The 12,419-nt window shown below is 39.1% G+C and overlaps 1 protein-coding gene across 1 annotated transcript in view; it reads left to right on the top strand.

Moving 5' to 3' along the window:
- LOC128737954 (division abnormally delayed protein) overlaps nucleotides 1–12,419 on the top strand; it is a 341,312-nt gene that overhangs the window by 36,635 nt on the left and 292,258 nt on the right. The window lies entirely within an intron of this gene.

The following is a 12,419-nucleotide window of genomic DNA, read 5'->3' as shown; positions in this document are numbered from 1 at the left end:
GAACCAAAGAAAAAGCTGATGGAAAATTCCATTTAATTCTACCATAACAAAATTACAAGAGAATTAAATGTAACCCTTTCTCGCTAATTCCTTATTGTGATGTACCACCAACGGCAACACGAGCGGTGCCGCAGCAATTTTAATTTCAGTAATCGTCACATTGAAAACTTGTCTGCCGCTAACAAGTGATAGCAATTAAAACCAAGTTAACACCAAATTAAACACTATTGACCGTAACAAATGCGCAGGAAAACGCATTAAAAATATGTTCCATCCAATGTTTTGTTGTAATAATTATTGCTGGTCCAATAAACTTTATTGTGATCAGCGGAGAACAACAATCTTTTATATCTTCATATAAGCATTATTAGTATTAGCAGTTTTAGTGACATCTTTTGCATCTTCTCTTCATATAAGAATTTGTTCATTCTTAAAAGAACGGTTTTCGGTAATTGCTGAAACTTAGGAAACTTGGAACTTAGGGCTTTTCACTAGGTTTTCTTTAGCAACACAAATTTATCCATCACCAATGCTACAATAATACGTAGCGTATTTTTTTCTTTAGCAGCAAAAAGTGAACGGCTCACTGGTAACTTTGCTCTTTTGTTCAGACTGAAATTGAAATGCTCCATTTTCTTCAGCGTAGATGTTGGAATGACGGACCACGAAAAATAGGCGGAACCGATTCTTGTCGCTTGTTCTGGTACATAGTACGTGGTAAGTCGGCGAACAGCATTATTCAAACTAGCTGAGCTATTGCCAACATCTTTCTGGCATGTCTGGACGCGACAAAGGAGAAAGCATCAAGGGCAAGCGAGAGTCACGCTCGAGTCGTGCACGTCTGCAGTTCCCGGACAGTCCTATTCATCGGCTGCTGAGGAAAGGAAACTATTGAAGCTGGAGCTGGCTGCCGTAATAGAATAATTAACTGCGGAAGTGCTGCTCACGACAACAAAAAGACTAGAATTATCCCACGTCGCTTGCAGCTGGCCACCTGGACTGGTATTTCATCGTGACTCATGACTATACACGAACGGCTTCTTCGATCGCAAAGGTGCTGTGGCTTACCGGTTGGTTCGTTTCAACAAGCCGTGCCTGGTTTGCGGTTATCGGTACTCCAATTTACCGAAAAGAAAATTACGTTAAGTGCGTTGGTGCAAGTTTATTGTAAACTGGAGTTATGATAATCAAACAATCGGTTCTTTTAAGGACTACTCAACAATTGAAGAGTTTATTATATTTTCTTGTACAGTTAATACGATAATAACACAGGCAACGAGGGAAAAGTTGAGTTTTTCCAACAAATGGCGGGAATAAGTTTTCTGGTCACGGACGACATTTTCTACCACTTCCAAAACGTCTGCAGCTTGTAAATCAGTGTTCTTCTTTTGTAAGTCGCAGAAAAGTTTTGCGTAAAATTTTCAGTTTTTTGAAAATTAGCGCGTACCGTGTACCGGTTACCAGAGGAAAAGCACTATTCAACGTAGAAACATATCATGAAAATAGATTTACTGTTTGGTTTAGTGTGCCTATTTCGTTTTATAGATTCAATTAATTCATAGAAATAACTCCTAAATCTGTTGAGGATTGAACGTATACAATGTTCCTACTTTAATAAACGTTACGTACAACGCATGTAGCATGTATACATGAAGAATTGTATTATTACATACATGGTTACATCCAACTATCGGTACAAAGAGACTTACGTAATCCTACGTCACCTACGCGATCGTGTCTTGTGTACAACCCCTCTGATATTTTCCAGCTCACGCCAGGTCATTGTTGGATGACGTACTGACAAGCATTATGAAGTTTTAAATACTTGCAAAAGCAATGTACATGAGATGAGAGAGCTCTTTTCGCTTCTTATCAGCCATGTGAATAGTGACACTCCATAGTCGTTTTTCCAGACGTGGAAACCTACTGTAAATAATGAGCAATAGAGCGACAAACTTCTTGGGAGCTTCGAAGAAAACTGTTGGAGCGAGTAGACAGTTAAAAAATTATGATTGAGTTCACTATACCTCAATCCATCGGTATCCCCACATATGGGCGGCATGTGGGAAAGAATAATATAGACGGTGTAAAAATACTGTCAAAGAGATTAAACACCGAAACGACACGTAATTTTGGTTGGGCCATGTGATGGTTCTGAACCCCTAGTATTGTATGACGATAGTGTTTTTGCCAAAAACTAATCTTGGAAAACATCGCAGATTCTCACTAACCAGCTTAGGAAGACATTATCGTAGTTGTCGATTCGAACCTCCGTAGAAATTGATTAATAGCCGAAAGGTAAATTGATCGCGGTGAAGGCTTCAAAAGACGGCGAGCTCCGTTCAGTGACGATACGGACAGAATACGGGATGTTCGAAAGACCAGTTATGAAATCAGCGGTACCAAACAACGGATCTAATGAGACAATACCGAAATTTCACCATTCAGTCAAAATTTCATCCTTATTCTCGTAGTTATTATGAAATTTATTAAAAGAAACCGAGGGACCACAGAACTCTTTAGAAAATATTTGCTCTTGTATGAACGAAAAACAAATTTGAATAAAATCGAATGTTTTTTTTCAGCAAAAAGTTTAAAGCTAGCGTCAAATAGTACAACTCATTAAAGTAATGCACTTTCATCCAACTGCACCGGTTGTGGAAAGGTACGTGACCTCGCGTGTCAACGCCAATGGGTGTCAGCTGGCTGTCAACGCCCGTCTTTGCAAATATCTTGCTGCCTGCAGTAATCCATGCATCATTTAAGGATAACACATTGCTCGCACGTTAGGTATATCGTTCTTCGCGATAAGCTCGGTACGTTATCACATTTGTAGAACAACTTGATTAGAGTTCCATTTCTCGACTAATCCCCCGGAATCGTGTAGCCGCGCTATTGTGGCAGGTTATCAGTTACCTGCGCACTAGAGAATCGACCGAACCAACCAACCGATGAATGAACGGACGACAGTGCGGTGGTTCTGTTCTGGATGGCAGCCCGCAGTGAAAAACGGAAAATGATTGTTCAGCACGGTGTGGATTTTGAACCGAAATGACAACTGGACACTTCAATTTCCACGAAACCTGCAGCTGCAGCTGCAGCGAATCGCAGTTCGCAGCCGTTAAACTGTACCTCCCTCATATGAGTGGCTGTCCTTCCCTTATTCGGCATAGCTCGTTAGTTCGAAATTGGATTCCGCCGGTATATATTTGGTGGATTCGACGGAAAATTTATGCGCGGTGGTCGTGCAGTTTCGCTAACGCGTTGCCGGGTCTTTTTTGTGTGGCTTTTTTTTGGGCTGCATGCAGATTCAACCTGGCGTGATGCCAATCGGTGTGTGAATCTTTATCGCGATCACACCCCCCTCCCACAAAAACAAAATGAAATATATGGTTGTTTTCAATTTTCGCTGACTCAGACCGAATTTTGAAAACCGTCGCTGCCCTGAGCTGTGCTGCGCTGCGGTGGTGCTTGTTGCGACGTGTTCGATACTCTGTTCTATTCGGCCTGTCTGATGGATGACATATTACCTCATCATCATGCGCGGATCACGCGCGCCGCCGAATCTTTCCCATCTCGGTCGAGTCGAGCTGTTTGTCCGCGACCGAGCCGGGGTTCGCTGAACGACCCGCGAACGTGTGTGCTGGCGCGTGGGCGTCTGCCAAAATTGTTGCCTTTTTGTTTGTGGTGCTTGAGAGGTGCTACAGCGGGCTCTTTCTGAACGTTTGATGGCGACTCTGCGCGTTTTTTGGTGAGTCAGAAGATAAAAAGATCATCTGAGTCATGATGGCCGAACGGATGGCGAAGTTCTTTGTTGATGGTTGCATCAACTTCCAAGAAATTTTAGTTAAGAAAAATATCACACATCCGCCCGTCCGTTGGAAAATTTGTAACGAATGCAACCGGATTGAGTTTTCCTGCGCACGTCAGCGTTCCAACAGCAGGTGTTTTCTAGTGGCCTGATTCAGTGACAATGAGGAATGCCATCTGCTAATGGCACAGCACATTTCAAACATCATTTAACGGCCCATAATGATACTTCAAAATGGGCGGTCAGTACTCCGCCCCCAAAACGCAAAAGCGAAACAAGAAAATACGTGAAATTTTATTCATGCGAATTGTTTGACAAGGACGCATAAAAGCCGGCAACTTCAAGCCCATCATTCCAATATCCGGCTCGAGCTCTCCTCAGTCGGTGGTGACAAGCTGAAGAAATGGGAGAGACAAATGAGTAGGTAGCAGCATCAACAGCAGCAGACTTTTCCTATGTATTTATAATGCTCATCACTCATTGCAGCATTCCACTGCGCTCTAACCGCGACACGTAGCGTTGGCGAAGAACGCTATCGCTATATTTTAGGAAGTTTTCCACTTTCCCGAGTTTTCCTTCTTCGTTCGGGAATGTTTTGTTTAACCTTTTTAATTATTAGCTGCCTTCACTTTTCCACAGCGGACTAAATCAGTTTAAACAAATCAACACATATTTCTTGCAGGTTTTTCGTTTCTTTAATTTATACTGGTGTTTGGTTTTTCACGAAAACAAAAAAGTTTCGCATCGTTTTTAATCGAGCGTGTGTGTATGTTTCACAATCGGACTGTTTTATATATTTACTTCTTCGATAATGAAAATAAAAATTAAACAGATGGCCAGGCGGATGCGAGCCCATGTGTTGGGCAGCATTATTCACACGAGTCACTGCGTAACGTGTCGTGTGGTTGGATTGGGGAATCATTCACGGGGAGTTTTTCAAGTAGCCGTGCTTTTCACGGTGAAATAAATAATCTACATCGAACGCCCACACTTCGGCTGCTTGCCGAAGATAAATTCGTCTTGAAGTGGTAGTTTTAAAATAATCCCAACATTTTGCGATACGGTTGGGTGATTGCGAAGGAAACGGAAATTTATCGAAGTCAGCACTTAGCTGAGAGTTTGGTTGGAAGCGAAATTTATCTACCCAACCAACAGTAGTCGCAAATATTCGTCGTCGTTCCGCACCGAGTCTTCCGGCCCGAAGCCCAAGCCCGAGCAAAGCGTATTTTCACAGATCTCCCCAATCTGTTAACCTTCAACGGTTTTCGTTTTCCACCGATTTCCGGCAGCTGTCTCGCACTTTATTTCCTCAATAACCCAAACTTCTCTCGCCGAAAACATCAATACAGAATTAGCCAGCCCGATTCGCCATTTCCTATTTTGCCTGTCCGTTTTTCTCGACGCAAACTGCCAACCAACCGTCCGATCCGTCCCCGCCCGTCCATCCGGTTGTTTTTGACCGCCACCGAACTGAATTTCCGAGTTCAAGGCGCTCGCAATACGGGCGGAAAATGATTCGCACACCAGCGAATCGGGCAAGTCAGGCCAGGCCACCGAGCAGCAGTAGCAGCAGCAGCATAAAGGCAAGTGCTATCAATTTAATTTAGAGCCGCAGGTAAGACCGTCTGACATTTATGACTGCCGGTCGGTCTGAAAAGCACCACCGGCAGTCGGTGGAAAATCGCTATCCCGTCCACTGCGGGCATGCCTGCCGCCGGGAAAGGTGAGGCAGTTTTTCGGGGCGAACCAGCGCGGCGACGTTCGGCCAACGACGTTCGACAACGACAAGGGAAAGGCTTGACTCTGTTGGAGGAAAGCCGTCAGTCATTCATCAAACAAGTTATTTGCTCTTTTTTCTTGCCGAGGGAAAAATGGTCGATTTTTTCGCTACGGCCTGCCGCAGCACCGACCAATACTGACAGTCAGTGCAAACAGCAGTAGCAGCACTTCACCCAAGATTGGGGGAGGGCAGGAATTCGCTGGCTAAATTTAGAGAAGAGTTCGCTTGCCTGCCACCTTTTGCGTGATTTCTGGTAATGGAAAGTGTGATTGGTATTTTTTGTATTTTTTTTTTGTTTTTTGATCGAAATCAAAAATGTTGTTGTTGAGCATGGGAAAGGATGGGATTGATGGATTTTCATGGTTTGGTTGAAAGTTTTACGCTGTTCCCATAAAACGGTGCAGCCATTAATTTGTTACTGGGGCGCGCACGTGTGATCAAACTTGTCGTTCGCTTAGATTGCTAAATTGATAGTGAGGGGGATTTTCAATCCCAAGTGGGTGGTAGTGGACGCAAGGTGTGGTAAGCTATAATTCATTTTTTACGAATCCATCATCCATTTCTGCGGGACAAGTTTTTCTGAAAAGCAAACACATTGAATTAGTTCAAGGCGCATCGTACGAGATAGCTTTATTGCTCCTATGTGATAAACAGTTTTCAAGGATCTTTGTTTTACAATTTATTGAAACAAATATTTTTTTGATATTCTTGACAATTTAGAGGATGAACTTTAAATTTTTAGTGACTATGTCTTGTCTTTACTATATGAAATACGTTCTTCACTTCGGAGCACTTGAGTTTTGAACCCAAATTTATCTTCTGCAGTCTTCTTTTCTTCTAAATTACTCGATCAAGATTTTCGAATATACTTAAAAAACCTGATGTAATCCACCTATTGGTGAAAGGAACCTTTGTTATACGGTCTTACTTGCTATTTGAGATAGAAATCGACACGTCTTCGGAACATAATTCATCTATTAGTTAACGTTGCATTGTGCGTTGGTTTACATAAAAATTTTGGAAATTGAATAAGCTTACAAAATTTAAACAAAATAGTAGCACTTACAAATTTTGATAGTTCTTTTTCTTATGAAATTGCTGAGTAAATTGTTACTAATGTGGGTAAGTGCAAGTAAAAGTAAGTTGTAAGAAGAAATATTATTCTTTAACATATACATTGCGTAGTAAAGGTCTAGTTTATAGGTTTTTGAACTATGCATAACTATGCATTAATAAGGTTTTCTTGAAAAAATTTCATCAATTTTTATTAACCTTCGGTTACTCACGCTGTTGTATACTGAATAACATGTGTAGGTTTTTGAATGCCATATTTACCAATCGGAGTTTAACTAACGTATATTCTTCAAAAAAATGTTCAGTTTTGCTCACCGTAGATGCAAAATTTTATCCAAAATTAGAAGTGATGACCTTTTTGCAAGACGGATAATCGAAAATCTGGCACAGTGCCAAATATCTGGAAGGTTTTAAGCTTTGTCTGTTGGTCTGGCGCGCAATCAAAAATCTGGCAAAATTCAGATTTATCTGGCATACTGGCAACCGTGGGTGTACCGCAATTGGCCCCAAACTGGAATTTTTTCACGTTACTTCATATGGAAAAATGATGTCTGTATGTAGCAAAACTATCAGCAAATGTAAAATGTTTAAAATGTATCCGTCAGTTGGTAGTCGAGTAATTCGGGGTTAAAATCAGGGTATTTTTATAATCAAACTTCTACAGTTCCTAAAAAAGCAAACATAGAGGTATACTATTTTCAGCAAAGTTGTGTATTTTTACTATTTGTATAACTTTGTAACACATGAAAAAGTCATACAACAATTACAAAAAGAGCTAAAATAGAAAAACTGATTTTACAAATACAGAAACAATAAATAAGATTTCTCTGTCTTCGCTTCTATCTCAGGTTACAGTCTTCAGCAAAATTTCTTGTAATAATAGGCTCTAAAACTTTGCAGAACATATCAATGTGTTATATTGAAACTGAAGAAAAATTTTTTTTCACTTTTAGGGGGATTAATCCAAATTTAAATTGCACCAGATGATAGAGCATTCAATTTCAATAAACTCTTCCAAAGGTTCGATAAACTTAAAAACAAGTTTTCCTAGTCAAAACTCTAGTGCGCACGTTTTCTTTGGTTTTGGGTTATTGTGCGCGCGAGTAACTGTGTTGCAAAAGTTGGCGCGAGCGTTTGAGGATTGATATCTTTTGACCGGTAAAACCAATTCTTCTGAAATTTTGCATAAATATTCGTAGTGTCAAAACCTCTCGTTTGATATTAAAATAATTGAAATTAGGTAAATTATCTTGGTTAAAATCATTATAAATAATTGTTAATTTTGGTGTGGTGTATACGATTGCTCATAACTTTCAAATTAAACGTCCAATCCCAAAACCATTCAATAGTGATCTATCCGGCTATATTACCTACCAAATAAAACTAATAGCGCATAAATCGGCTTGGCCATCTCTGAGAAACAGGCGATCATTTGAACCTTATCAAAAATGGTTTTTTAAGGCTAACTTTTAAACTGCTTGTCCGTTTTCAATAAAACTTGGTAAAAAGTTTAGTAACAGCAAGAGCTTTCGTTTGGTACTAAGATCGTTAAAATTGGTTGCGTAGTTCAGGAGAAACGCGTGTCACGTAGTTTTCACATTTTTGCTTATAACTTTTAAACGAAACGTCGGACCGCAAAGCAATTCAATAGTGATATACTAGACAATAATACCTTTCAAACAAAAGTAAAAGCGATCAAATCGGTTCAGCCATCTACGAGAAACAGGCGATAGAAAATGAGCTGCACATACACACATACACACATACACACATACACACATACACACATACACACACACACAGACATTGCTCAGTTCGTCGAGCTCTATCGATTGGTATATGTGATTCGGCCCTACGGGCCTCGGATCAATTTCGTGTTTTTCGACCAATTTCTAAACCTTTGTTATATAGTATAACAAAGGTAAAAAGTATTAGTGTAACAGTAAAGTAACCAGAACGTATACAATTGCATCGTCTATATTTAAGAAGTTAGGAAATCGTGGAAAAATTGACTTCGAAAATATTAACTTAATTCTCAAAAATGAGAAAAAAACAAATTTACTTTTCATCAAGCACACGTTAGCTTATTAGCACGATCAAAAAGTAATCTACTTTTCAACTATCCAATGTTGTTCCGTCCCGTGCAAATATGTTTTGTTCTGTTTCCAGAGAAATAAAGGGATACAAGTGGTCTAGAGTTAAATGCTGGGCAGCTGAAAAATTACTATTCATTGTCTATTTGCATGCATAAAAAGTATATTTTTGTCTGAAATTAGCAAAAGAGAGAACACACCACAGATGCCAGAAGTGAAGACATGTCTTCATTTTGAAGACAATTTTGAGGATTTGTTTTGAAATGTCATCGCTTGAAGACACTTGAAGACATGTCTTCACCATGCAATTTAAATGGGCGAGAATTCTGGAAGCCCTGAAGAAGACAAGTGAAGACATCTTTTCTTTATTCGTGAAGGCTTTAAAAAATTCACCTGGTAACCCTGGAACACACCGAGAAACCCAAAAAAAAAATAGATTTCTACTAAATTTTTAAAAGCGATAAAAAGCTATTTACACTGACACGAGCACACATTTGCCTGCAGCTGCACTGACAAACATCAAACTGATGTCTGTGTTAGTGAAACCCCTTATTTTCTTAGCAAAGGTACAAAAATTGATAAAAATAAGACACGGCATGACATTTGCCAACTTTTCAATAGCGTGTACTTTGGCTGTTTACTTTATTGGAGTCGATGTAAAGAAGATTTTTCGATCGATTGAGGCAAAAATATTGCAAATCGATCAGGAAATCGCTGAGTTACCAGCGCTTAAAACAGAACTTACTCTTTGTTACACGTAGTCCTACGTCGAAAACAAAATTGTATCAAAAATTGTACATAAATCCTAAAATATCGCAATTTGAAAATTTTATATCTCGAAAGCATTTTTGGCAAGGTTGGGCTCTCCTTTTTCACTTCTGGAACTTTTTTCAATTTTCTCTTCTCTTTCACTTCTGTCTTCTCTTTTCTCTCCTCTCTCTTCTCTTTTTTGTCCTTTCTCTCTCCCCTCTCTCTCTCTCTCTCTCTCTCTCTCTCTCTCTCTCTCTGTACGTCTTCTTGCTGAGGCACAACGGGATGCATACTCTGAAGGTTCCTGAACAAATCTTTTCTGTCAGTATAACGTCTATGTGGCATTCTCTTTAGTATAGCGAGCAAATACTAAGAAGTAAGATGTAAGAGGAAACAGCATTTAGTATCATTTGGAGGCAGAGCAAACAGTTAAACAGGAAAACGAAGGCACAGCGTCGCTGCGCGATTTCTCTGTCTTTTTACAGTACAGATGAGCAAACAGACGTCGTGTTGTCATTTGCTACAGAAAATACTTAATATAGTAATAAAACTTGTGGATCCTTTTGGTGTGACGTTCATCATCTGACTTCTACAATAACATAAACTTGGAGTTTTGACACACTATTGGAAGTTAAAAATTAGACCAAGCAAATGCATTGTAACAAAAAAATTGACCGAAAATTTTATGTTCTTTGTAAAATGTAATGTAGTCAATAAAATTGATATAATTGTAAATATCTGATGGTCATCAACCGAAGGAAACCAGTAGGCAGAAACGTCACACCAAACATAAGAGTCTTTGATATTCACCCAAAAGGATCAACAAGTTTTAATTAGCAAATACTTACTAAAGAGTTCGTAATGCGAATAAAATATTCTAATACATTGTGTCTGTTTCTTATATTTGCAGGTAAGCAACCGAGTTTTGACTTCAATTGCGAAAAACTGTAAGTTATCATAAAAAATTACACGTAGATATAATTTGATCGATTGCGATTGTTTATGTATCATAATGAGTTTTATATATGGGTGTAATCGAAAAAGCCTGAATTCTTAACTGTACAAAAGTTTACTTTACTTTTTCGGGAACGATTATCGGAGTTCATTGCCAAATTTGGAATTTGTCGGAATTTGGAGTCCCACCCATGGCTACGGGACCTCAGCTGGCTACGTAATCCATATAAGGCCATATTCGCAGTCGTTATCTGCTCTTTTGTTTCACGATTCATATCGTTATCACATGTCACCAACGTACCAAGACAAACAAATTGCTCGATCTCTTCAAAAGTATCTCCATCTATCGCCACCATAAATAGTTTCAAAACCTAAAAGGCTATCCCGCTCTCTACTAGTCACCATATACTTTGTTTTGATAGAGTTTATGACAAGATCTATCCACGCTGCTTCCTTCCACCTTATGATGTGTGTACGCCTCTTTATTAGCTCTACGGTTGACATCGATGTTATCGAGATTGACCGCGAAACCTAGGAGCATGCCATACTAGCATAGTTGTTACCAACCAATTTTGGCAACCGCTTAATGACTAATTTCAGTCATAAATAAGTTACTGTAACCAGAAGCGTGCTGTTTGGGTGTGAACTTCGCAGTATGCCTGTCTTTCCAATAGCACTTTCCAAATTAATATTTAAGAGCAACTTCGCTAGCCTTGCTTCAAACCATTTAACGTTACACACGAGTCCGATATCTAATCCGCTATTTTGTAGTTTGATTTTAAATCAGTAACACGTTAAAAAACCATGTCTGAGCATAATTCGCCACAGCCCAAATTATGGTATAACTAAACCATACGCTGCCTTGAAATCAATAAATTAATGGTGAGTATACAAGTTGAACTCTCGAAATCGATCGAGGAACTACCGCGAGGTGAAAATTTGATCCGTCGTGAAGCGTCCCTCATGAAAACCGCACTGGTATTATATAAAATTATGCAAGGCCAAATGCGTCATTATGTCGCGAAAACTGCGCCGAGGATCTTGGTATACTGCTCGACTTTAAACTTACTTTCAAACAGCACATCGCGTTCACTGTGGACAAGGCCTGCAGAAAACTTGGGTTCATTATGCGTAACGGCAAGCAGGGATGGTTCGATCACTTTGCTCCATTTTGATTCATTTGACAGTACCGTCTTAGACTAGCCAAATATAACAATGCACAGTGGTCCAGAAACGAAAGTTAAGTGGAAACTTACTTTTGCGGCTAAGCGATATATAATAGCTCCCTGCAATGTTCAGCAAAGTTGTTCAACTCTAAAAGACAAATAATTCGAAATCAACGACTAAGTTCCAGTTTGGCTTGCAAACACATAATCCATAATAACTTTTTATAAGAAAGAGATAGAAGGGTAATTTCTTCGACAAAGTTGTAGTTAAAGATTATATAAGTAACTTTGCCAGAGACATAGTAGGCGTATTTTTAGGCGTTTCTAACTTACAGGGTGTTTTACATCAAGACCTCTCATAAATCACTTTTTCGCTGATTTCTTCAAATGCAGTGGTTTTATTGCATCATAATGTCTTACAAAGTTGGTTATCTTATCAAAAGACATATTTTTGTAGAACATTGTATGTTGAAAACTCATACGTATAACGAGTTCTAACGTTTTTCCTATATTTTTTTAGTCTTTTTTGGAATAGAATATCTCAAAAAGGGGCAAACGAAAAGAATTAAACTTGGCCGTTTCTGAAAGCTTGGAGTTTTATCTCAAGCATATGTGAAAATAAAAAACTGGTTTTTTCTCTAACTCGAGTAATTTCAGTTTATTTATTTCATGTTTGACCGTTTTCTACTTTGCAGTATATGAACGTTCATTTAGTCACTAATAAGATACTAGCATTGTAGCGCCGTGCTACAAAAAATACAGCAAAACTTTATTCAGCAAAATTATAGATA

This window comes from Sabethes cyaneus, chromosome 2 (genome assembly GCF_943734655.1).
Source record: "Sabethes cyaneus chromosome 2, idSabCyanKW18_F2, whole genome shotgun sequence".
NCBI classification, from domain to species: domain Eukaryota; kingdom Metazoa; phylum Arthropoda; class Insecta; order Diptera; family Culicidae; genus Sabethes; species Sabethes cyaneus.
The sequence above is the reverse complement of the archived record's forward strand: the minus strand, read 5'-3'. Positions and strand labels throughout refer to the sequence as shown.